This window comes from Saccopteryx bilineata, chromosome 4, assembly GCF_036850765.1.
Source record: "Saccopteryx bilineata isolate mSacBil1 chromosome 4, mSacBil1_pri_phased_curated, whole genome shotgun sequence".
In the NCBI taxonomy this organism is placed as follows: Eukaryota; Metazoa; Chordata; class Mammalia; order Chiroptera; family Emballonuridae; genus Saccopteryx; species Saccopteryx bilineata.
In genome coordinates this window covers 63,141,228-63,164,953 of record NC_089493.1, presented here as the reverse complement: position 1 = coordinate 63,164,953, position 23,726 = coordinate 63,141,228, and the positions used below count along the sequence as shown (strand labels likewise).

General features: G+C 37.1%; 1 protein-coding gene across 9 annotated transcripts in view; it reads left to right on the top strand.

Annotated features, from left to right (window-relative positions):
* TCF12 (transcription factor 12) overlaps positions 1–23,726 on the top strand; it is a 374,569-nt gene that overhangs the window by 24,858 nt on the left and 325,985 nt on the right. The window contains exon 3 of one of the 9 annotated variants that reach the window (XM_066276122.1): positions 10,639–10,737. The exons of the other annotated variants lie outside the window; for them this stretch is intronic. The gene's annotated coding sequence lies outside the window, so the exon portion shown is untranslated. The remainder of the gene's footprint in view (positions 1–10,638; positions 10,738–23,726) is intronic. 9 annotated transcript variants of the gene reach the window in all.

Here is a 23,726-nt window from a genome sequence, read left to right as displayed (position 1 = left end):
AGCTATTTTTAGCTCCTGTGGTGAGGCCACAGAGCCATGCTCAGCTCCCAGGGCCAACTTTGCACAAACCATTTGAGCCATGGCTGCAGGAGGGGAGAAGAGGAGAGAGAGAGAAAGAAAAAGAGAGAAGATAGAGGGGGGGAGGGTGAAGAAGCAGATGGGCACCTCTCCTGTGTGCTCTGACCCGGAATTGAACTTGGACTTCCACTGGCCAGGCTGACATTCCACTGCTGAGCCAACTGGCCAGGGCCATTTGTTGGCATTATTACTATTTCAGTTTCACCAATTTAATTGTTCTCCCTTTTAGGAAACAAGCACAAAAAATGAGTTTTATTGTAATAGGAAGCATTCCATAAAATACTAGTTCCTTATGTATAGGCCCTGAGCACTGGGTACATTTTTACATGAGTTAATATAATCTTCACGATAACTCTTTGAAGCAGAGTCAGTTTTACTCCCCATTTGTACAGATGAGGAAACAGAATTCAGGTCGTTTGAGTAACAGCAGTTAAGTGGCAGAATCAGGTTTCAAAGCTAATCCGTACAGTTATACAGCAGTACCTAGTTATTCAGGTTGTTAAAAAAATAGTCTAATGGACAGTTGTTTAATATTCTGTATTTAAATCTCACAGTTATTTAATATGAAAGTTGGGTGAATTAATCATTGCTAAAATGTGTTTGATGGAGGGATTTGATCTTCTTTGACCCCAGACTCAGTAGCATCATTTGGAGAGCTTTTAACAAATACTTATTCCTGGGCCTTGGCTGGGTAGATCAGTTGGTTAGAGCATCCTGGTACCCCAAGGTTGGTGGTTCAATCCCCGGTCAGGGCAGGTTCAGGAGTCAACCAATGAGTGGCTGCATAAATAAGTGGAACAAGAAGTTGATGTGTGTCTCTCCCCCTCTTCTCCTCTCCATCCTCCCTTTCTTTCTCCATCTCCCTGTCTCCCTTTTTCCCTCTCCTTCTTCCTTCCTCTTTCTCTCAAATCAATAAACAAATTTAAAAAACCCCATCTATTCCTGGATACCCCACCCCAGATATTCTGATTGCATAGATCTGGGGTACAATCTAGGAATCTGAATTTTTAACAAGCTGATACTTAATTCTTAAGGAGCCAACCAGACTGCATTTTAGAACCACTGAAGTGTGTCTTTGTTTCAAATTTATGAATATGAGGTTTCAGTTCTCTACTTGTATTCTCTTTAAAAATAATGAACCATTACTTTGTGGAAACGAACATCTGAAACTTGAAAGTTCATTTAATATGTTAAAACAAAACAGTTCATCTTATTGAGCTGTGTTACTTGTTGCTTAAGGATTTATTTTTTTCATAGGGCCACACTGTAATGGTCGGTGCTTTAACCTGAGGTATCTTGTTTCTTGCAGAGGCGAACACTGTAGAAACATTTTGTAAATACATCTCTAAAATGCATAAACAGAAATTAAATGATCAAGACTCAAAAGGCTCTAGAGATGGGTTTCCCATTTCATTTTCAGTAGAGAGCAAGACAATACTTATCTAAAGAAATAATTGTAAATTAGATGTCTTGCCTTGTCATTGCTTTAAATGTTGAGCCTGGATTACCATGCTTCTAAGACACGAGAATTCAAAAATAAAGCACTTGATGACTTTTATTTTTTATATATTTTTCTGCATTTTGGTAAGCCTGGATATAAGAAGTGAAAAATTCTCCTCCTCCCTTTAGAAATTTTGCTTACTATGAGCCAGGGAAGAAAGATGGGCAATATTTCTGACATTGTTAATTTTTAGTGCACAAAGTATTTTTTTTTACAATGTGGTCTATCATGAGTACAGTGAAATTAGCAAGTTCTATTAAAATCAGCTAACACTGTTTACTAAATTACATTAACTAAGATAATATGGGAAATACAGAGATGAATATGATAAAGTCTGTGTAAAAAGTGGTAAATAAAGCTACTCAGGAAAGTGTTAATTCTTCTATTTGTTGTAGTAAGGGAGACTGGAGGAGATGGAATTTCAATTGTCTAGAGCACAGAAATTGAAATTGGGGAAAAGGCTTTCTAGAAGGAGGATATGGCATAAAGATGTATTAAGTAGAAAATGGGCTTTATGTTCTAAGAATAGTGACTTATTTAATCTGGTGTAAATTTGTGTGTGTGACTGACTTAAAGATTCTTTGCATTTCCATATACATTTTAATCAGTTCGTCAAATTCTGTAAACAAAGCCTACTGGGATTTTGTTTGAAATATATACTGCTCACAAAAATTAGGGGATATTTTATGGCTTCATATTCATTTTGAAATATCCCCTAATTTTTGTAAGCAGTATAGTTGCTCTATATACTTAATTTTTTTTCATTCTAACTATATATATATTTTTTCTTTTACTGACTTAGGATACTGGCTATCATAGTAAATATATAATGTTAAATAGAAATGGTGAGAATTGGCATCTTTTCCTTGTTCTTCATTTTAAAGGAGAAACATTCAATTTTTCACCATTAAGTATGATTTATTAAAGTGTAGGTTTTGGTAGATGCTCTTTACCAGGTTGCTGAAATACCTTTCTAAACCCAGTTTGCTGAGTGTTTTTTGTCATGAATGTACTGAAATTTTGTCAAATGCATTTTTTGAATCCACTGAGATCATCAGATTTCCCCCCCATTTTCTGTAATAGTGAACAACATGGTGTTTTTTTGTTTGTTTGTTTTTTGTTTTTTGTTTTCTTTTTCTTTTTTCCAAAGCTGGAAACGGGGAAGCAGTCAGACAGGCTCCCACATACACCCGACCGGGATCCACCCGGCATGCCCACCATGTTCTGCCCCTTTGGGGCGTCGCTCTGTTGCATCCAGAGCCATTCTCGCACCTTAGGCAGAGGCCACAGAGCCATCCCCAGCGCCCGGGTCATCTTTGCTCCAATGGAGCCTCGGCTGTGGGAGGGGGAGAGAGAGACAGAGAGGAAGGAGAGGGGGAGGGTGGAGAAGCAGATGGGCTCTTCTTCTGTGTGCCCTGGCCGGGAATCGAACCTGGGACTTCTGCACGCCAGGCCGACGCTCTACTGCTGACCCAACCGGCCAGGGCCTGTAATAGCTGTTTTTAAGTCTTTGTTTGCTAACATCGTCACCTTTTTATTCTGGGCCTGTTTCTGTGGACAGATTTTTCTTCTGGTTATGGGTCACATTTTCCTGCTTCTGCACATGTGTGGTTAATTTATTTTTTTATTTTTTTATTTTTTTTTTTACAGAGACAGAGAGAGACAGAGAGTCAGAGAGAGGGATAGATAGGAACAGACAGAAATGGAGAGAGATGAGAAGCATCAATCATTAGTTTTTCGTTGCAACACCTTAGTTGTTCATTGATTGCTTTCTCATATGTGCCTTGACTGTGGGGCTACAGCAGACCGGGTAACCACATGCTCAAGTCAGTGACCTTGGGTCCAAGCTGGTGAGCTTTTTTGCTCAAACCAGATGAGCCTGCGCTCAAACTGGCAACCTTGGGGTCTCAAACCTGGGTCCTCTGCATCCCAGTCCGACGCTGTATCCACTGCGCCACTGTCTGGTCAGGCCATGTGTGGTAAATTTAGAGTAGACTCTAGACATTGTTAATCTAATATTGATTATTTTGATTTTGTTCTCTCCTTTAAAGAAGGTAGGATTTTGTTATGACAGGAAATTAAGTTACTAGAGATCAACTCAATACCTTCAGTCTTGTTTTTAAGCTTTTTTTTAGGATGGTTCTAGAGTAACTAAGAATAGTTGACCCTGTTACTAAGGTATGTATAACCTACTCTGAAGACTTTACTAAATGCCTCAAGTTTTCGATGTTTATGCACTACTATGACTCTTTCCAACATTTGAGGTCTGGGAGTCCTGTTTGAGCTTAATGAGTTGTTGAACCTATAACTTCTTGGTCATTTCTTGGCTGCCTTTGTGGAGTTTTACCATATGCTCGATAACATACTCAAGGGGACCTCATGCAGATTTTTGGAGATCTTTCTCTGTATAGTTTCCTCCTTTGAATCTTTGCCCTACAAATTCCAGCTGCCCTTTTCTCTCAGAACTCCAGTCTCTTCACTTAACTCAGTGATACTGCTCTGTTCTGCTTGAGATCTCATTCCTGCACAGTGATCTGCAAATTGCTTCCAGGCAGGAAACCAGGTTGATGGTAGAGTTCGCATAGTTTGCTTCCCCTTTCTCGGGGATCACCATCTTACATTGTTTTCCAATTTTATAATTGTTTGCAGTGGGATGTTACTATATCATTGTTGAAGTTGGAAGTGCCCCCGTTTTTAAAAGGAAGGTAAATGTGGCTATTAGAAAATATGAAATAGGGAGAGTGGAGGCAGAGTTCTTGAATGAGGGCAGTATTCATGAAGCTAGGACAACCATGTAAGTCTGGTCATGTGTTAACACTGCATTATGAGTGATGGCCCTGAAGGTGTGTGGTATGTAGCTTAAATGACAGACAGCTTTTGCATGGAGCAGAGCTAGGTGAGGATACAAGTGAGCATGGGCAGGTATGGAATTGATAGAACCTAATCTTAATTTAGTAGTGTGAGGTGGAGTGGACTATCCAAAATGATGTCAAAGTTATTTTATGTGATTTATTTATCACTATGTAGGTGAATAAGTCCTATTCAGAAGGATTTCATGAGACTTCAATGAGATCATGTGTATGAAAATGCTTTCTAAATGACAAAGCAGTATACAATTTGAAGTATTATTTATTGTTAAAGTGTCTATCCTCTAGATTTCTACAGAAGAGTCTGAATAATGTCCTGATGTCATAGTGATCTGAAAAACTTAACTCCAAAACATCAGAATTCATCTTCAGAGAGGTTTATTCCTCTCTTTGAAGAATTTAGTCAGTATGTGAGAGTTTCTTAACCTCAGGGCAATCTGGGTAAGATAGCTCTTTAAATAAAATCCTTGATTCTAGAAGAGACTATTAAGACAAACTGTAGTCAATACCAGTGAAGTACACAGTAAATACCAATGACATTCTGTGTCAATTGAGGAAAGATAAAACATTGTTCTCAGTGGTGGAATCACCTTAGAATGAAGCTGAAGACTAAAGTTTATGATAGAATCAACTCAGAGGTCATAACCAAATGTATGGAAGTGACAACAGTCGTGAAAGCTTTGTGAACATGTTCCATTGTTACAGGTGTTATCACCTCTTTCTTATGTGTTGCACTTGAGCTCATCTTCCTCTGTCATTAGAGGGAAGAGAATGCTTACATTTTTTTTTATAGTAAGGACACATAAAGTCCTACTCTTTCCCCAGATAGATCATAACCTACAAGAAGTGGACAACAAGACCGCAATGCAGATTACTGTTAACTGATTTTTATCTGCTTGATTCCCAACAGCTTTTTGTTGGTGACGGTGTGAGAGAGAATGTCCAATTTCATGACTTCTAGAAAAGGTCATTTCACAGAACCCTGAAAAGGCAAAACAGTTGTTACATTTTAAAAATGTAGTTGAAATCCTTGATTTTAGTTTTATTCATCCCATTAAATTATTTTGTATATTTATATATGCTTTTATCTGTTTAGTTTTCATCTCTAGAATCTTGATTTGTGTCTTTTTATATCTTCTTTATCTCTAAGTTTTTGGAACATACGCAGTAGTTTATAATAACTGATTTAGTATCCAGAGCTATCAATTCTTATGTCTGTGTCAATTCTGGGTAAATTTAATTTACACCCCCCTCTGCCCCCACCCCATGTGGTTGATACTTTTCTGCTCCTTTCCTTTTTTTTTTTTTTTTTTAAAGGCGAGAGATAGAGACAGGAAGGGAGAGAGATGAGAAGTGTCAACTCATAATTGCAGCACCTTAGTTGTTCATTGATTGCTTCTCATATGTACCTTGAGTAGGGACTCCAGCTCAAGCCAGCAACCATGGGGTCATGTTTATGATCCCATGGTCAAGCCCACGACCCTTCACTCGTGAGCCCATGCCTAAGCTGCATGAGCCTGCATTCAAGCTGGCAACCGTGGATTTCGAACCTGGGTCCTCAGCATGCCAGGCCAACACTCTATACACTGCGCCACCACCTGGTCAGGCCTTTTCTGCTTCTTTCTATGCCTGTGATTTTTTTTTATTAGATTCTAGATATTGTGAATTTTACCTTGCTGGGTGCTGTATATTTTTGTATTACCAAAAATGTTCTTGAGCTCTTTGTTTTCAGAAGTAATTACGTACCTCGAAACAGCTTTATTCCTTCTGGTCTTGGTTAGGTGGGTCCAGAGCAGTGCTTGGTCTAGGACTGTTTTTTTCCTCAATACTGAGGAAATCCATTTTGTTACTATACAGTGCCTCATGGACTCATGCAGTTTCCAGTCTGGCTTCTGGGAACAGACACTATTACTGGCCCTGAGTTAGTGACTGACACTCTTATCTTTTATCTTTTGAGGTTCTCTTTCTCTGGCTTCAGTCAGCTTCCTCATATTCATGTGGCGATCTGGACTCAAAGGGAGCCCTCAGCAGGAGTTGCTTGCCCTCATTGCTGCTCTCTGGATCTCTGTCCTGCTCACTCCATGAGTTCCATGTCCGAGTTCTCTACTTGTGGAGTTGGTCAGTCTTCATTTCTATTTTCCTTTCCTGTACCTCAGCCTGGGACTTTCTCATGTCAGTAAGATTGGCCATTTGTAGGGCTTATCTAACTTGTTTCTTATCTCTCACTGTCTTTTCTTGCCAGTTGTCTAGTGACTTAAAAATTGTTATGTCCTTGTTTTCTCCATTATATGCTTTCTTTCAGGCAAAAGTATATTCTAATATCTGTTACTCTGTATTACTTTATTTTTACTGGAGACAGTTCAGCCTATTTACATTTCAATTAATATATAAAAAAGAAAATTCAGTTCCTTAGTTGCACTAGCCGTATTCTAAGTGTATAAAAGCCACATGTATCTAATGGCTACCATATTGGAGAGTACAGATATAGAACATTCCATCATTGTATAAAGTTCTGTACTGTGCTATGTTAGGCTGTATATTATATACAGTGTGCCCATATATCTAATAAAAGCTTATGTAAAAACTACAATTAGATTTATTTAAAAAAATTTTCTATTTTGATTTTTTTTTTTTTAATTCAGTTAGAGGAGGGTAGGCAGAGAGACTCCTGTATGAGCCCCGACTGGGATCCACCCGGCAAGCCCACTAAGGAGCGATGTTCTGCCCATCTGAGCCATTGTTCCATTGCTCAGCAACCAAGCTCTTCTTAGCGCCTGGGGCAGAGGCTATGGAGCTATCCTGCAGGAGGGGAAGAGAGAGAGAGAGAGAGAGAAGCGAGAGGGGGAGGGGTGGAGAAGCAGATGGTCGCTTCTCCTGTTACCTCTGACTGGGAATCGAACCTGGGACTTCCACACGCTGGACTGATACTCGACCACTGAGTAGACTGGCCAGGCAGATTTATATTTTTTAACAAGCAATAATTAAGTTTATGTATAAATTAGATTGATGTAATTTTTTTTTACACACAAATCTAGGTTTTTAATTTTGAGATACTAAGTTTATATTATATTTACCCTAGGGAATTGTGAAATTGTGAATGCTTCAACTTTAGTGCTCTTTTTTCTGTATTATGTTGTCTCCCTGTGGCAGGGTGAGAATAGTCTAGCTTGTTGGATCATTTTTTTTTTTTTTGAAAAAAAAATTTTTTGTTTCTTGTGGCAAATATCATTGTGATTGATAATGTTCTAGCTCTTTAATATTTTCTAGGTCTAAGACAGTGTCTGGCATGCAGTACGTGCTTAATTACTTGTTTATTTAAAAAATATTTGCATACTTACTATGAACCTGACGTTTTCTTGGAAATAATGTGTATGAAAGATTACTTTCAGTTGCAAACCTAATAGGCTATGGATATTCATTGTTTCTATAGAGAGGTTACAACACCCTAAAAGAAGAATGAACCCATATCCTGAAAACTTAAACTGTATTTTCAGTCACCCTGCCAGTTGAGATGTGGAAAGGCATAGCTGGGCTGCCTTATAATCTTAATGAAAAATAGTGCTCCCCTTTGCCTAGTAACAGAGCTATTTTATATAGAAAGAAAAGTCTCTAATGGTATGGTGATAAGTGTTGAAGAGCTGTGAATGTTGTTTAACCACCTTGGTTCATGAGAAAATGGAAGAACCTAGCTTTTATAGGAGAAACGTCTTCCACACATAGGAAACCATTTTCTTCCAAGAATCTAATTGTTGTAAACTGATAAATTGGAGGCAATTTAATCAGTAAAGTTTCTTGTTTTGAGTTGGCTGGTTATTTAGTTGTTAAGAAGAAAAATTCACATTTAAGTATCAAATGCTTATTTTATTGGTTAATTTTGTTATTTACCATTTAATAAAACTGTTTAAAAATAGATTGTGTTTAGTGATGGTGCAAATATTGAATTAGAAGTTAAGACATCTGTTTTAATTAGCTTTAGTCTTAAAAAGAAATAGCAAGATTATCATTCAGTATTTTGACATGACAATCTGAAAAATCAAAATAAATAGCTATAAAGTACTACAGTGCATTTCTCTTTTACAAATGAAATCAATATCCCTCTGAGTTGTAAAGCTTGAAAATGCATTTATGAAATATGCAATTAATTTGTATTCTGACTTATTCCCAAAAGAATTTGAGTTGGACATACTCGCTATAGAAAATAAATAATAAAATTAAAATTTACTAGCTAGTAGTGTGTATTTCTTCTTTTTAATAGGATTTTTTGTGTGTGTGATACAGGAGAGAGAGACAGAGAGAGGGACAGATAAGTACAGACAGGAAGAAAGAGAGATGAGAAACATCAGTTCTTCATTGTGGCACCTCAGTTGTTCAATGACTGTTTTTTCATATGTGCCTCGTGACTGGGGGGCTACAGCAAAGCGAGTGATCTCTTGATCAAGCCAGCGACCTTGGACTCAAGCCCGCAACCTTGGCCTTCAAGCCAGTGACCTTTGGGCTCAAGCCAGCGACCGTGGGGTCATGTCTATGTTCCCATGCTCAAGCCAGCGATCCTGTGCTCAAGTGGGATAAGGCTGCGCTCAAGCCAGCAACCTCGAGGTTTCGAATGTGGGTCATCTGTGTCACAGTCCGACGCTCAATCTACTGTGCCACTGACTGGTCAGGCTTAATAGGATTTTATTAATAACAGTTATGGAGTTTGGTGTCATTTTTGCATAGTTCTATTTTAAGTAATTTCAAAAATCTTATAGATGTGTGGAGCAGAATTTAGTCTTTCAGAAATTTGCTTTGATATTGAGGAATTTTTATAGCAGTATCTAAAAGTACTTTTGTTCATCCAGAGCTGTTTTATTGTGCCTTATCCTCTTAATTCTTGGAGCTATAAACTAATATTTGAGATTAAGAGAAAATTATTATTTCAGTAAATAAGTCCCCACTGTGTGCTAGGCACTGGGCTAAGTGTTTTGAGGATAATAAAGATGTATTTCATACAGTCAGTATAGTTTCATGTATCTAGTAGAAGAGAGAGTATCTATACCATAGTCATAAATGTAATATTATACAAATATAAGCCTTTTGAATTCTTGTAGACACGCTAGAAAAAAATCTGTGAAAAAATGCTTAATGAGTAAATGGGTTTACAGGTCTGTCTTTTCTCCCTTATGTGTCTAACCTTATTTTTAAAATAGTACAAGACTATATTTATATTTGTATAAGCAACCTCAAATTCTGTAGTACAATATCTAGCATAGGATAATCAAACACATATTTTTTACATGGTTAAGTGTTAATAAATATTTGGGATTGTAAATGCCTATGAAAACTGTTCTCCCTGAGACTCTATCAGTAACAGTGAAAAATACTTTCCATCATTTTTAGACTGCAGTCCGTTCATTCATTACCCATTAGTGGTTGAGAAAACATTTTGGGGATCCCACACAGCATGATAAAGAAAGAACAGAAATGACGAAAATGCATTACATGCACTTAGAGTACTGTTTCTATAAAATATTAGTTTGTTATATAAACATACATTTGTATATACTAGGTGGTGATATAAAAATATACTCAACAGTGGATTGTGGTACAGAAAAAAATTTTGAATAACAACAGCGTTAGTAGTTAAATTTGGCTACTTTAAAATTTCTAGTCTCTCTTTAGTATTTTGTAAGGTGTGAAAATGTTTGGATTTGCATAGCTGATGTGAGGATGGGTTTGGTCCTTGTTGAGGCTGCTTTGCAAAATGCTAGACATGGTGGCTTAAACTTCACTCCAAATTTTCCTGTGTTGAATAAAAAGTCCATTACAATCTTTTTGTTCTTAGTAGCCTTCAGTGTTTCTGCCACTGACCCTAAACTCATGTTCACTTCATTTTAAAAAGGAAGGCAGCTTTATTGGCATGGGAGGTATTTGAATATTTCTACTGTGAATATTCTATTCTATAAGAATAGAAATATGAATATTTCTATTCTTCTTAAAGAATAGAAACATCTCACAATGGAAAAGATCTCAGAAACATGAAGAGAGAGACTAGACTGTAATTATGTAAAAAATAAAAAAAAAAGGCACCGTGTCAAACAAGAAAATTCAGATAATGATATGACCTAGGTCTGTGTTTGGAAAGAAAGAGGAGGGTTGTCACTTGATTTCTCAGGTATTTTCTCATACAATTTGGCATCTTTACTTCTCTTTCAGATCTGGAATTCTAAATATCTGCAATGATAATATGAACAGCTTGACTTTCAGAAGTTCAGAACCCCTAATGAAATGGAAATGAACTGCATTCATTAATATGTGTGTACTTAAATGGCTTTATAAGAGCCTATATACTATTTGATAAAGTTTATATAGGAGAATTAAATGCTCGTCGCCTGCATATTGGAAAAAAAATCTTAGAACATTTTTTTATTGATTAATTTTAGACAGAGGAAGTGAGACAGTGAGAGAGAGGGAAAAAGAGAGACAGAATATTCATTTGTTGTTCCACTTAGTGTGCATTCATTGGTTTGCCTCCGTGTGCCCTGACGGGATGGAACCCATAACCTTGTTGTTTTGGGGTGACATTCTAACTGACTGGGCTAACCCTACCAGGGCTGTTAGATCTTTTCTTGAGCTGGGTGAAAAAGGTGAAGGGATTAAGCAAAGAAAAAAAAGTCATAGGGACAACAGTGTGGTCATTACGGGAGGGAAAGGCAGGAAGGGGGAGGTAGAAGAGTATAAAGGGGTATAAATGGTGATGGAAGGAGACTTGACTTGGGGTGCTGAATGCACAATGCAGTGTACAGATGATGCATTATGGAACAGAGCACTTGAAACCTATGTAATATTATTAACCAATGTCACCCCAATAAAGTCAGTTAAAAAAAAACTTTCTTCTAAGTGAATGCATCTTTGAAGCAAATGTAATTTATAATGGTGTGTCAAAGCCTGTTCCTACCCTTACCCTCTGTAGGATTATTTTCATTGCAAAAGATAGCTCAGCATTTAAATACTCTGTAACTTTTATATTCTAGAAATACATATATTTTTTTAAAGTTAGAGGGGTAATAGTGAGGCAAACTCCTTATGCACTCCAGCTAGGATCTACCTGGCTACCCCCCCCCCCCCAGGTCTGGGGGTACCGAGCTGTTTTTAGTGCTTGAGGCTGACTGACGCTTGAACCAATGGAGCCACTGGCTGTGAGAGTAAGAGGGAGGGAAGGGGAGAGGGAAGGGGTGGAGAAGCAGATGATCATTTCTCCTGTGTGTCCTGACTGGGAATCAAACCCAGGACTTCCAGGTGCCGGGCTGATGCTTTATCCACTGAGCCACTGGCCAGGGCCCATAAAATTCTTAAAATGAAGCTATTTTCAGAATCTTAGCAGGTCATAGACCTTATTGCTTTTTTACATTGCTTGATTTTAGGGTTTTATTGTCATGGTATTTGCTGTTAACTTGAGGACTACTTGAGTATAGAGAACATAGCTTACTCAATTTAGGAATGTGGGCTGTGTAAGTTGAACAGAGATGAAAAACAATTTCTTTAGGTCAGAAGTATGTTACATCTGGAAGCATAGCCTGAAACTCTGGCTGTGGTTTTCCCACATGCTCTGTTTATTAGCACATATTCTTTATGAAATATTTGACAAGGTTTACTATAGAAATGATTTCAGAGCCTCTACTCTTTCTTCGTAAGGAACTCTCTGATTCTAGGCAGAATTTAGTTTTGGTTTTGATAAGGTATTACATATTTAGTCAGGATAGTAGACATTCCACCTGCCTTCTCATTTTTCTGCCTCTCCAAATACTACTTATCAGAAAAATATTTTCTCAGGTTTCACCTTTGCTATTAAGCTTCCCCTGACTTCTCTAGGAATTTTTTCCTTCCAATTCTGGAGTAGAATTTATATGTTGAATCATTTAGAGCTTAATGTGATTTTATACATTTTTTCTTCATGTGTTTTATGTTGTGTTGGACTTACTTTGTTAATAAGCTTTTTGTGATCATCAATTGTATCCAATACTCTGTTACTTATTATAAAGGACCAGACATGGTTAATATCTAGTAAAAATTAGTTCATAAATGGTTTTTACTTGAAATGTATTAATGATCAAAAATTGTATTTAAATAATAGAGTACTTAGCTTTTTAATAAGTTGTTTATATAGTCACCATAGACAATGTACTATCTCGAGAATACTGTATTTTTTTAAAAGATAAAGTGATGTATTTATTTTATTTTATTTATTCATTTTTAGAGAGGAGAGAGGGAGAGAGAGAGACATAGAAAGAGAGAGAGAGGAGAGAGACTGAGAGAGAGAAGGGGGGAGGAGCTGGAAGCATCAACTCCCATATGTGCCTTGACCAGGCAAGCCCAGGGTTTTGTTTTTTTTTTTTTTGTTTTTTTTTTTTTTTTGCATTTTTCTGAAGCTGGAAACAGGGAGAGACAGTCAGACAGACTCCCGCATGCGCCCGACCGGGATCCACCCGGCACGCCCACCAGGGGGCGACGCTCTGCCCACCAGGGGGCGATGTTCTGCCCATCCTGGGCGTCGCCATGTTGCGACCAGAGCCACTCTAGCGCCTGGGGCAGAGGCCACAGAGCCATCCCCAGGGCCCGGGCCATCTTTGCTCCAATGGAGCCTTGGCTACGGGAGGGGAAGAGAGAGACAGAGAGGAAGGCGCGGCGGAGGGGTGGAGAAGCAAATGGGCGCTTCTCCTATGTGCCCTGGCCGGGAATCGAACCCGGGTCCTCCGCACGCTAGGCCGACGCTCTACCGCTGAGCCAACTGGCCAGGGCTAAGCCCAGGGTTTTGAACCGGCGACCTCAGCATTTCCAGGTCGATGCTTAATCCACTGCGCCACCACAGGTCAGGTTACTGTCTTATTTTTGATGCTTGATCCCAGGGCTAATAATTTGTATAGAGCTTTTTCCAACTACAATTCTTCATCTAAACTGAAGGACCCAGAATATTATTTGGATGACTCTTTTCTGTATTCTCCCAAGAATGATACATAACTAATACCATTCTAAAAGCCTACAAGTTAACTTCAGTACATATAGTGAATGCTTGGGGTAGTAGGGTTAATTGTTATGTGTAACCACAGTTGAGAATGGGACATGCATGTCATTTCTGTCTTACAGTTAGTTTCCTCATGTGTGAATGACTTGCTTGAATCTTTTCATGTATTAATTTTATTATTTTCTGTTTTTAAGAAATAAATGCTGGTAAAATTTCAAGGAAAGTCATTCCAGGGACCTGGTGGAAGTTTTTGCTCTTGATTTATTAGAAGCTATTTGAAAAGTTAACCCAATTTTAAGTAGCAGTGCTGCCACATGCAGATGCAAAATCATTTCTCACCTTTTAGACTATTTCAGAGTAAAATAGGGAAGCTTTTCATATTACAAAAGCTTTAAAAATTTCTTCTCCCTTTACTCTATGAATGAAGAGGAAGGTAAAAGGTAGCTGCTGAATAAAATGTTTTAGGATTATTTTATTATCCTGTCTGGAAAAGAATCTAGTAGTTACATGCATTCATTTTACACCTACCTAGAAATGTTAAACTTCATTATTTATTTCAAAAAATGAAAAAAAAATTCCATTGATTTGGGAGAGAGCGAGGAAGGAGGAGAAGGGGAGTGGGGAGAGAGTGAGAGAGAGACATCAATTTGTTGTTCCACTTAGTTCTGTATAGTTGTGCACTCGTTGGTTGCTTCTCATATGTGCCCTGACTGGGGGTCGAACCCGTGATGTCTACACTCCAGGACTACACTCTATCCACTGAGTAACCTGGCTAGGACCTTTATTTTTTATTTTTAAAAGTAATTATTTGTTGAAGAACTAAAATTTAAAAGTCACATTTGTTTACTGAGCTGAGCAGGTCTAGGGTGAATGAATGCGTAGGGCCTTAGAAAAGTGCCAGGATATTTTAAGTCTGATAAAATTTTAGGAATGTTTCCCATTCACAGGATAGTTATTATTCCCTTAATGCAAGTGTAGTGAAAAAGCTCTAGAAAGTAATCACTTTGGAAAATGATTTAATGGTTAATTATTTATATATAATTCTTCACTATTTGTGATAAATTGTTTAGGTGAATGTATTTGAAGAAGTAGTACTTTGTTTTAGTCATTTATGATTAAAATCTTTATTAAATGTATTACAAATTTTATTTTCTTAAAGCTTATCAAATATTTAGTTTTATCAAAGTTATAGTCATGAGTACTTTTTGTACTTTGCTTTAATACAGCAATAGTGTATTCTTTGTAATAAAGTTTGGTAACATTGAGTCTATGCAGATATTTTTCTGATTACTGTGTATTTTATATAAGTGGCATTTTTATTTTTATTTCCTTTTTACCTATAGTTATTTCTTAGCTTGTCAGTTTTTAACAGGACTAATTGTTGGCTTTTATTCTGTATAATTTTTATTCTGCTCTATAATCTAAACTACTAAAAACTGACATTCTAGAGTTAGTGAGGTGTAGGTTAGCCTTGTTAAAGTCAGAGTTTGTGTTAATACATGAAAATAGGCCTGGGAGTGATTTCCGCCTCTTGTGGTTGAGAAGAGTACATAGGCTTTGTTCAAGCTCTTTTTCTAGCTTATTTCTCTGGTTGCCTGTAGGTATAACTGATTGCAGTCACTTGATGTGTAAACATGAGATATATGTACTATACTCATTTCTCCTTGAGGTGACTTTGAGATTTAATTTTTTTTTAACACATTTTTTCTCACACAGTAGCAAAATTTGAGAACATATCCAGGAAAAGTTTGTTTATATTAAATGTGCTAGAACATGAATTCATAATGTCAATGAATTGTGAGTTAAAGGTATATAAAATACTTATTAGATAACAGAAATGTTTTGGCATTAAAGTAGATTAAGTTGATTTTAGAGTTTGGGGAAATGATCAAGAGAGGTTTGAGGAGGCATGTCCAGAAATGCAGGAGGAGAACTTGGCAGCTGTGGTATTGTGGAAGGCAAATGAAAGCATTGTTTCAAGGAAGAAATGCTGTTTTACTAATAATTAAATGCTGCTTATAGGAATTAAGATGAGGGGAGAATTGACTACTTAATTGATTTAACAATATGGACATCATTGGTGACTTTGAAAGGAGCAATTTTGGTAGAGTGAAAGGAAAAACATTTGGGAGCGTGGGAGTAAAGAAAGTAGATGGTAAGTATATGCTTTTAACATAAGAGTTTGCTTATGGGGAAGACAGAAAAGGGGTTGTAGCAATGTGGTAGTGGGGAGAAGTGAGTCAGAAGTAGTTTTTGATTTTTTAATCATTTTTAAGATTTGAGAGTTAATAGCATGTTGTAGGATCATGGCAATGAGTCTGTATAAGAGAAGAACTGCTGATAGAGGAGGCAAGGGAGACTTGTTTGAGCGGTGGAGAGGAGAGTGGATCAGGGGCACGGGGGAGGGAACGGGTTTGGCTAAGAGTAAGAAGCTCACAGATGCAGGAGAGAAAATGTGTATTAGGTTATCAATATCATTTATATTTTAGAAACACAGAAATATACTGTTATGATCTTTTTTTTTTTTTTTTTTGCATTTTTCTGAAGCTGGAAACAGGGAGAGACAGTCAGACAGACTCCCGCATGCGCCCAACCGGGATCCACCCGGCACACCCACCAGGGGTGAAGCTCTGCCCACCAGGGGGCGATGCTCTGCCCATCCTGGGCATCGCCATGTTGCGACCAGAGCCACTCTAGCGCCTGAGGCAGAGGCCACAGAGCCATCCCCAGTGCCCGGGCTATCTTTGCTCCAATGGAGCCTTGGCTACGGGAGGGGAAGAGAGAGACAGAGAGGAAGGCGCGGCGGAGGGGTGGAGAAGCAAATGGGCGCTTCTCCTGTGTGCCCTGGCTGGGAATCGAATCCGGGTCCTCCACATGCTAGGCCGGGTTATGATCTTTATTTTACTATTTATATAATTTTTATTAAATCTAATAAATTTATGAATATCATGATAAAACTGATATTGAAAGGTATGGAGGAGGTATGAAATACTAATAAGCTTGAAGTTAAGAAAACTGTTAAAAATATATTTAAATAGTTTTGCTCATCATACTAAGTATCTGTTTGTATGGTTCTGTGAACTACCAATTGATGGACAAAAATTTTAAGGTACTATTTGTAAACCTGCAAATTCTAATGTGCCTTAGCTTGCTTATGTAACTAGTCTAAATAATCACTGTCAGCTGTATATGATTAGGCCAATTAGATTTAGTCACTTGACTGACTATATGAATGGGCTCGAAGTTTCTTTTTAAGAGTTATAGAATGGGAGGACTCTTGAACTACATATAGTTTGTGTCATTTGCAGTGTAGATTTTTGTTTAATGTTATGCAGACAGAACAGTCTTGAATAGAATAGGAAAATTGAGATGTAGACCCAAGAACATGGAAATTTAGTATATGATAAACCTGGCATCTCAGAGCACTGGGGTAAAGATGGACTTTTAAATAAATGGCTAATCATCAGGTATAAAAAATTAAGTTTATACCTCATTTCATGTAGAAATATTAACTGTAAATGGACCAGTGATCTCAGTATAAGAATGGAACTATACAGACATTAAAGGAAAACATGAATGAATTATTCTGTGATCTGGGTATAAGGAAAGGTTTTCTCTGTATGACTCAAAATCTAGATTCAGCAAAAGGAAAGTGATAAATTTTTTGAGTATATAAAAATATAAAGTAAGACATATATAGCAAAAAAAACTAATAATGAAGTCAAAAGACAGATATAAGATTGGGAACAATATTTGCATTGTATAACACAGATAAAGGGCTAATACACCTAATATATAAAGAACCTTTAAAAGTGGAGGGTGAAAAAAAGACCAAATAAAAAGAGACCCAATGGAAATATAGGCAAAAGACATGGGCAGACAGTTCTCACAAAAAGCTATATATAAAAAAAATCTAAGTTAAGACTTGCACTGAGATGCTAGTTTTCACCTATGAGATTGGCTGAAATTTAGAATAACTTGTTAGCTGTGAAGGAAGAGGTATTTTCACACTTTGTTGATGGTGGGTAATGTAACCTGGTATTTTGATACAGCTGTATCCCAGGTTGATGGTGGACATCTCAAGAAGTGGCTCATTTCCTAGCAAGAGGGTAAGGGAAGAGAAGAGTTCATCATTAAGGCACTTTGGGACATATATCTCACCAGTCCACTTGGTCCTTTTTCTTCTTTCTGCAATTCCCTGGGGTCAGAAAGAAGTGGGAATTTCCATCCCCTCTTCCTTTCTGGGTCTTGATTAAAACTCCGTGGTTTCTCTCACCAAGACTGGCTTTTGTGATGCTTAAGGCAGGCAAGTTAAAGAACGCAAACAGTCCTTTCCCAAGACAGTAGTAGATCTTTAACAAAAGAAATCATGTCTATGATTGCAGGAAACAGAACATTCACTAGCTCTGTCTAGTTATATTCCTTTGGTAGCAAACCATAGTCTCTTTCAAGGTAAATGGATTCATCAGGCCTGTGAGTGCAAAACATCAGGTGATTGGAAAGACCAATATGATTTTAACAAATTATCCTCAATAATTGTGGTTTTATATATGAAGGCACATGTTTCGGGGAGGAATTGAGTCTCAAATATATAATAAAGAATATATACTTAGAATTAATACAAACTGTGATGTGCTCTGTAACCACAAAGCTTCCACAGACCCTGGCTGGTTGGCTCAACTGTAGAGCATTGGCCTGGCATGTGGAAGTCCTGGATTTGATTTCTGGTCAGGGCACATAAGTGAAGCAACCATCTGCTTATCCTCCCTACCCCCCATCTGTTTTCTCCTCAAGTGGTTCGAGCAAAGTTGGCCCCCAGCTTTGAGGATGGCTCCATCGCCTTCTCTCAGGTGCTAAAACAGCTTGATTGCCAAGCAATGGAGCAGTGGCCCCAGATGGGCAGAGTATCACCCAATAGGGGCCTTGCTGGGTGGATCCCAGTTGGAGCACATGTGGAAGTGTGTTTCTCTGCCTACCTGCTTCTCAATTAAAAAAAAAAGCTTCCACATAAACTCACAATCATTACATCCTACACGATTATGTATATGCATTGCTGATTAATTTTTAGATCAGTGATGGCATAAGGACAGTTAACTAGTCTGATTTAATAATGGCTTGATTACGTGTCATCTCATTTAGAGGTATTTTGTTTGTATTAATTAGAACTGGAGTAGATGATTTTATAAGTAAAGTTAAAAAGCGAATTATCCTATTGGTGGGAATGGAAAATAGTAAAAGCTGCTTTAGGAAACAGTGTGATGGTTCCTCAAAAGGTTAATCATATAGTTGTTACCTTATGTCCCAGCAGTTCCACTCCTAAGTATATACCCAAAAGAGTTGAAAACATGTCCACTCAAAAACTAGCACATGAGTGTTTACAGCAGCATCATATTTAATAGCCAAAAGGTAAAAACAAGCCAAAGATCCAGCTGATGAGTGTATAAAGTATTGTGTATCCATACTATGAAGTATTATTTGGCCATAAAAAGGAAATAAAGTACTGATATATGTTACAATGTGGATGAGCATTGAAAACATGCTAAGCAAAAGAAGTCAATCACTAAAGATCATATATAGTATGATTCCTTTTATATGAAATGTGCAGAATAGGCAAATCTATAACAATAAAAGGTAGATTAGTAGTTACTTAGGCTAGGTGAGCAGACAGGGAGAGACTGTTAATGGACATGGGTTTCTTGAGGATGTTGTATGATGAAAATGTTCTAAAATTGATAGTGTTGAGGCCCTGGCCGGTTGGCTCAGTGGTAGAGCGTCGGCCTGGCGTGCAGAAGTCCCGGGTTCGATTCTGGTATATTTTTATTTTTTTATTATTTTTATTATTTTTTATTTTTTATTTTATTTTTTAATAATTTTATTTTTTTAATGGGGTGACATCAATAAATCAGGATACATATATTCAAAGATAACAAGTCCAGGTTATCTTGTTCAATTATGTTGCATACCCACCACCCAAAGTCAGATTGTCCTCTGTCACCTTCTATCTTGTTTTCTTTGTGCCCCTCCCCACCCCCTATCCCTCTCCCATTCCCCCCTCCCCCCCGTAACCACCACACTCTTATCAATGTCTCTTAGTTTCACTATTATGTCCCACCTACGTATGGAATAATACAGTTCCTGTTTTTTTCTGATTTACTTATTTCGCTTCGTATCATGTTATCAAGATCCCACCATTTTGCTGTAAATGTTCCGATGTCATCATTTCTTATGGCTGAGTAGTATTCCATAGTGTATATGTGCCACATCTTCTTTATCCAGTCATCTATTGATGGGCTTTTTGGTTGTTTCCATGTCCTGGCCACTGTGAACAATGCTGCAATAAACATGGGGCTGCATGTGTCTTTACGTATCAATGTTTCTGAGTTTTTGGGGTATATACCCAGTAGAGGGATTGCTGGGTCATAAGGTAGTTCTATTTTCAGTTTTTTGAGGAACCACCATACTTTCTTCCATAATGGTTGTACTACTTTACATTCCCACCAACAGTGTATGAGGGTTCCTTTTTCTCCACAGCCTCTCCAACATTTGCTATTACCTGTCTTGCTAATAACAGCTAATCTAACAGGTGTGAGGTGGTATCTCATTGCCGTTTTGATTTGCATTTCTCTAATAGCTAAAGAAGATGAGCATCTTTTCATATATCTGTTGGCCATTTGTATTTCTTCCTGGGAGAAGTGTCTATTCATATCCTCTTCCCATTTTTTTATTGGATTGTTTGTTTGTTTGTTGTTGAGTTTTATGAGTTCTTTGTATATTTTGGATATTAGGCCCTTATCTGAGCTGTTGTTTGAAAATATCATTTCCCATTTAGTTGGCTTTCTGTTTATTTTGTTATCAGTTTCTCTTGCTGAGCAAAAACTTCTTAGTCTGATGTAGTCCCATTCATTAATTTTTGCCTTCACTTCTCTTGCCATTGGAGTCAAATTCATAAAATGCTCTTTAAAACCCAGGTCCATGAGTTGAGTACCTATGTCTTCTTCTATGTACTTAATTGTTTCAGGTCTTATGTTTAGATCTTTGATCCATTTTGAGTTAACTTTTGTACAGGGGGAGAGACTGTAGTCCAGTTTCATTCTTTTGCATGTGGCTTTCCAGTTTTCCCAGCACCATTTATTGAAGAGGCTTTCTTTTCTCCATTGTGTGTTGTTGGCCCCTTTATCAAAAATTATTTGACTATATATATGTGGTTTTATTTCTGGACTTTCTATTCTGTTCCATTGGTCTGAGTGTCTATTTTTCTGCCAATACCATGCTCTTTTGATTGTCGTGGCCCTATAATAGAGTTTGAAGTCAGGTATTGTTATGCCCCCAGCTTCATTCTTTTTCTTTAGGACTGCTTTGGCTATTGGGGGTTTTTTATAGTTCCATATAAATCTGATGATTTTTTGCTCTATTTCTTTAAAAAATGTCATTGGAAGTTTGATGGGAATTGCATTAAATTTGTATATTGCTTTGGGTAATATAGCCATCTTGATTATATTTATTCTTCCTAGCCAAGAACAAGGTATATTCTTCCATCTCATTATATCTTTTTCGATTTCCCTTAACAATGGTTTATAGTTTTCATTATATAAGTCCTTTACATTCTTTGTTATGTTTATTCCTAAGTATTTTATTTTTTTTGTTGCAATCGTGACGGGGATTATTCTTTTGAGTTCCTTCTCAGTTGTTTCATTGTTGGCATATAGAAAGGCTATTGACTTCTGTATGTTAATTTTGTATCCTGCGACCTTACTGTATTGGCTTATTGTTTCTAGTAGTCTTTTTGTGGATTCTTTGGGGTTTTCGATGTATAGGATCATATCATCTGCAAAAAGTGATACCTTTACTTCTTCTTTTCCGATATGGATGCCTTTTATTTCTTTGTCTTGTCTGATTGCTCTGGCTAGAACCTCTAGTACCACATTAAATAAGAGTGGAGAGAGTGGACAACCCTGTCTTGTTCCTGTTTTAAGGGGGAAAGCCTTCAGTTTAGTGCCATTTAATATGATGTTAGCTGATGGTTTATCATATATGGCCTTTATCATGTTGAGATATTTTCCTTCTATACCCATTTTGTTGAGAGTCTTAAACATAAAATTGTGTTGTATTTTATCGAAAGCCTTTTCTGCGTCTATTGATAAGATCATGTGGTTTTTGTTCTTTGTTTTGTTGATATGCTGTATTACGTTAACCGTTTTACGTATGTTGAACCATCCTTGAGATTCTGGGATGAATCCCACTTGATCATGATGTATTATTTTTTTAATATGTTGTTGTATTCGATTTGCTAGTATTTTGTTTAGTATTTTAGCATCTGTATTCATTAGAGATATTGGTCTGTAGTTTTCTTTTTTTGTGCCATCCTTGCCTGGTTTTGGTATGAGGGTTATGTTGGTCTCATAAAATGTGTTTGGAAGTATTGCTTCTTCAATTTTTTGGAAGACTTTGAGTAGAATAGGAACCAAGTCTTCTTTGAATGTTTGATAAAATTCGCTGGTATAGCCGTCAGGGCCTGGACTTTTATTTTTGGGGAGGTTTTTAATGTTTTTTTCTATTTCTTCTCTACTGATAGGTCTGTTTAGGCTTTCTGCTTCTTCTTGACTCAGTCTAGGAAGGTTGTATTTTTCTAGGAATTTATCCATTTCTTCTAGGTTGTTGAATTTAGTGGCATAAAGTTTTTCATAGTATTCTACAATAATTCTTTGTATATCTACGGTGTCCGTGGTGATTTCTCCTCTTTCATTTTGGATTTTGTTTATATGAGTTCTTTCTCTTTTTTCCTTGGTAAGTCTTGCCAAGGGTTTGTCAATTTTGTTGATCTTTTCAAAGAACCAGCTCCTTGTTCTATTAATTTTTTCTATAGTTTTTCTGTTCTCTAATTCATTTATTTCTGCTCTAATTTTTATTATCTCCTTTCTTCGGCTGGTTTTGGGTTGTCTTTGTTCTTCTTTTTCTAGTTCCTTAAGGTGGGAAGTTAAGTGGTTCACTTGGGCTCTCTCTTGTTTGTTCATATAGGCCTGAAGCGATATGAACTTCCCTCTTATCACTGCTTTTGCTGCATCCCATAGATTCTGATATGTCGTATTGTCATTTTCATTAGTCTGTATATATCTTTTGATCTCTGCACTTATTTCTTCTTTGACCCATTCATTTTTTAAAAGTATGTTTAGTTTCCACATTTTTGTGGGATTTTTTTCCTCTTTTTTGCAGTTGAATTCTAGTTTCAAGGCTTTATGATCAGAAAATATGCTTGGTACAACTTCAATTTTTCTGAATTTGCTGATGTTGTTTTTGTGGCCCAACATATGGTCAATTCTTGAGAATGATCCATGTACACTGGAGAAAAATGTATACTCAGTCACTTTGGGATGAAATGTCCTGTAGATGTCTATCATATCCAGGTGCTCTAGTGTTTTGTTTAAGGCCACTATGTCTTTGTTGATTCTCTGTTTGGATGACCGATCTAGAGCCGTCAGCGGTGTATTGAGGTCTCCAAGTATGATTGTATTTTTGTCAGTTTTTGTTTTAAGATCAATAAGTAGCTGTCTTATATATTTTGGTGCTCCTTGGTTTGGTGCATATATATTAAGAATTGTTATGTCTTCTTGATTCAATGTCCCCTTAGCCATTATGAAATGGCCATTTTTATCTCTGAGTACTCTTCCTGTCTTGTAGTCAGCATTATTCGATATGAGTATTGCTACACCTGCTTTTTTTTGGATGTTATTTGCTTGGAGTATTGTTTTCCAGCCTTTCACTTTGAATTTGTTTTTATCCTTGTTACTTAGATGAGTTTCCTGTAGGCAGCATACAGTTGGATTTTCTTTTTTAATCCATTCTGCTACTCTGTGCCTTTTTATTGGTGAGTTTAATCCGTTTACATTTAGTGTAATTATTGATACTTGTGAGTTCCCTATTGCCATTTTATAGATTGCTTTCTGTTAGTTTTGTGTCTTGTTTGATCCTTCTCTTTCGTTTTTCTATCTTTTGTTTTTATTTGGTTGTATTCCATACATCTTTCCTCTGTTGCTATCTTTTTTATCTCATGTGCTTCTGTGGTGGTTTTTTCAATGGTGGTTACCTTTGAGTAATGAAAAGGGTCCCTACCCTGTTCATTGTAGCGAACTATTTTGTGAGTACTTTTGCACTCCATCGTCCTTTGCTACTGTTAATCTCCATCTTCTCCCCCTCTTTCTTTTTGTTGTTGTCACAGTTTAAATTTGGTTTTATTGTGTTCTTCTTGGAGCTTTTACTTGTGGCTCTGTTTTTTTTTGTTCTTTGT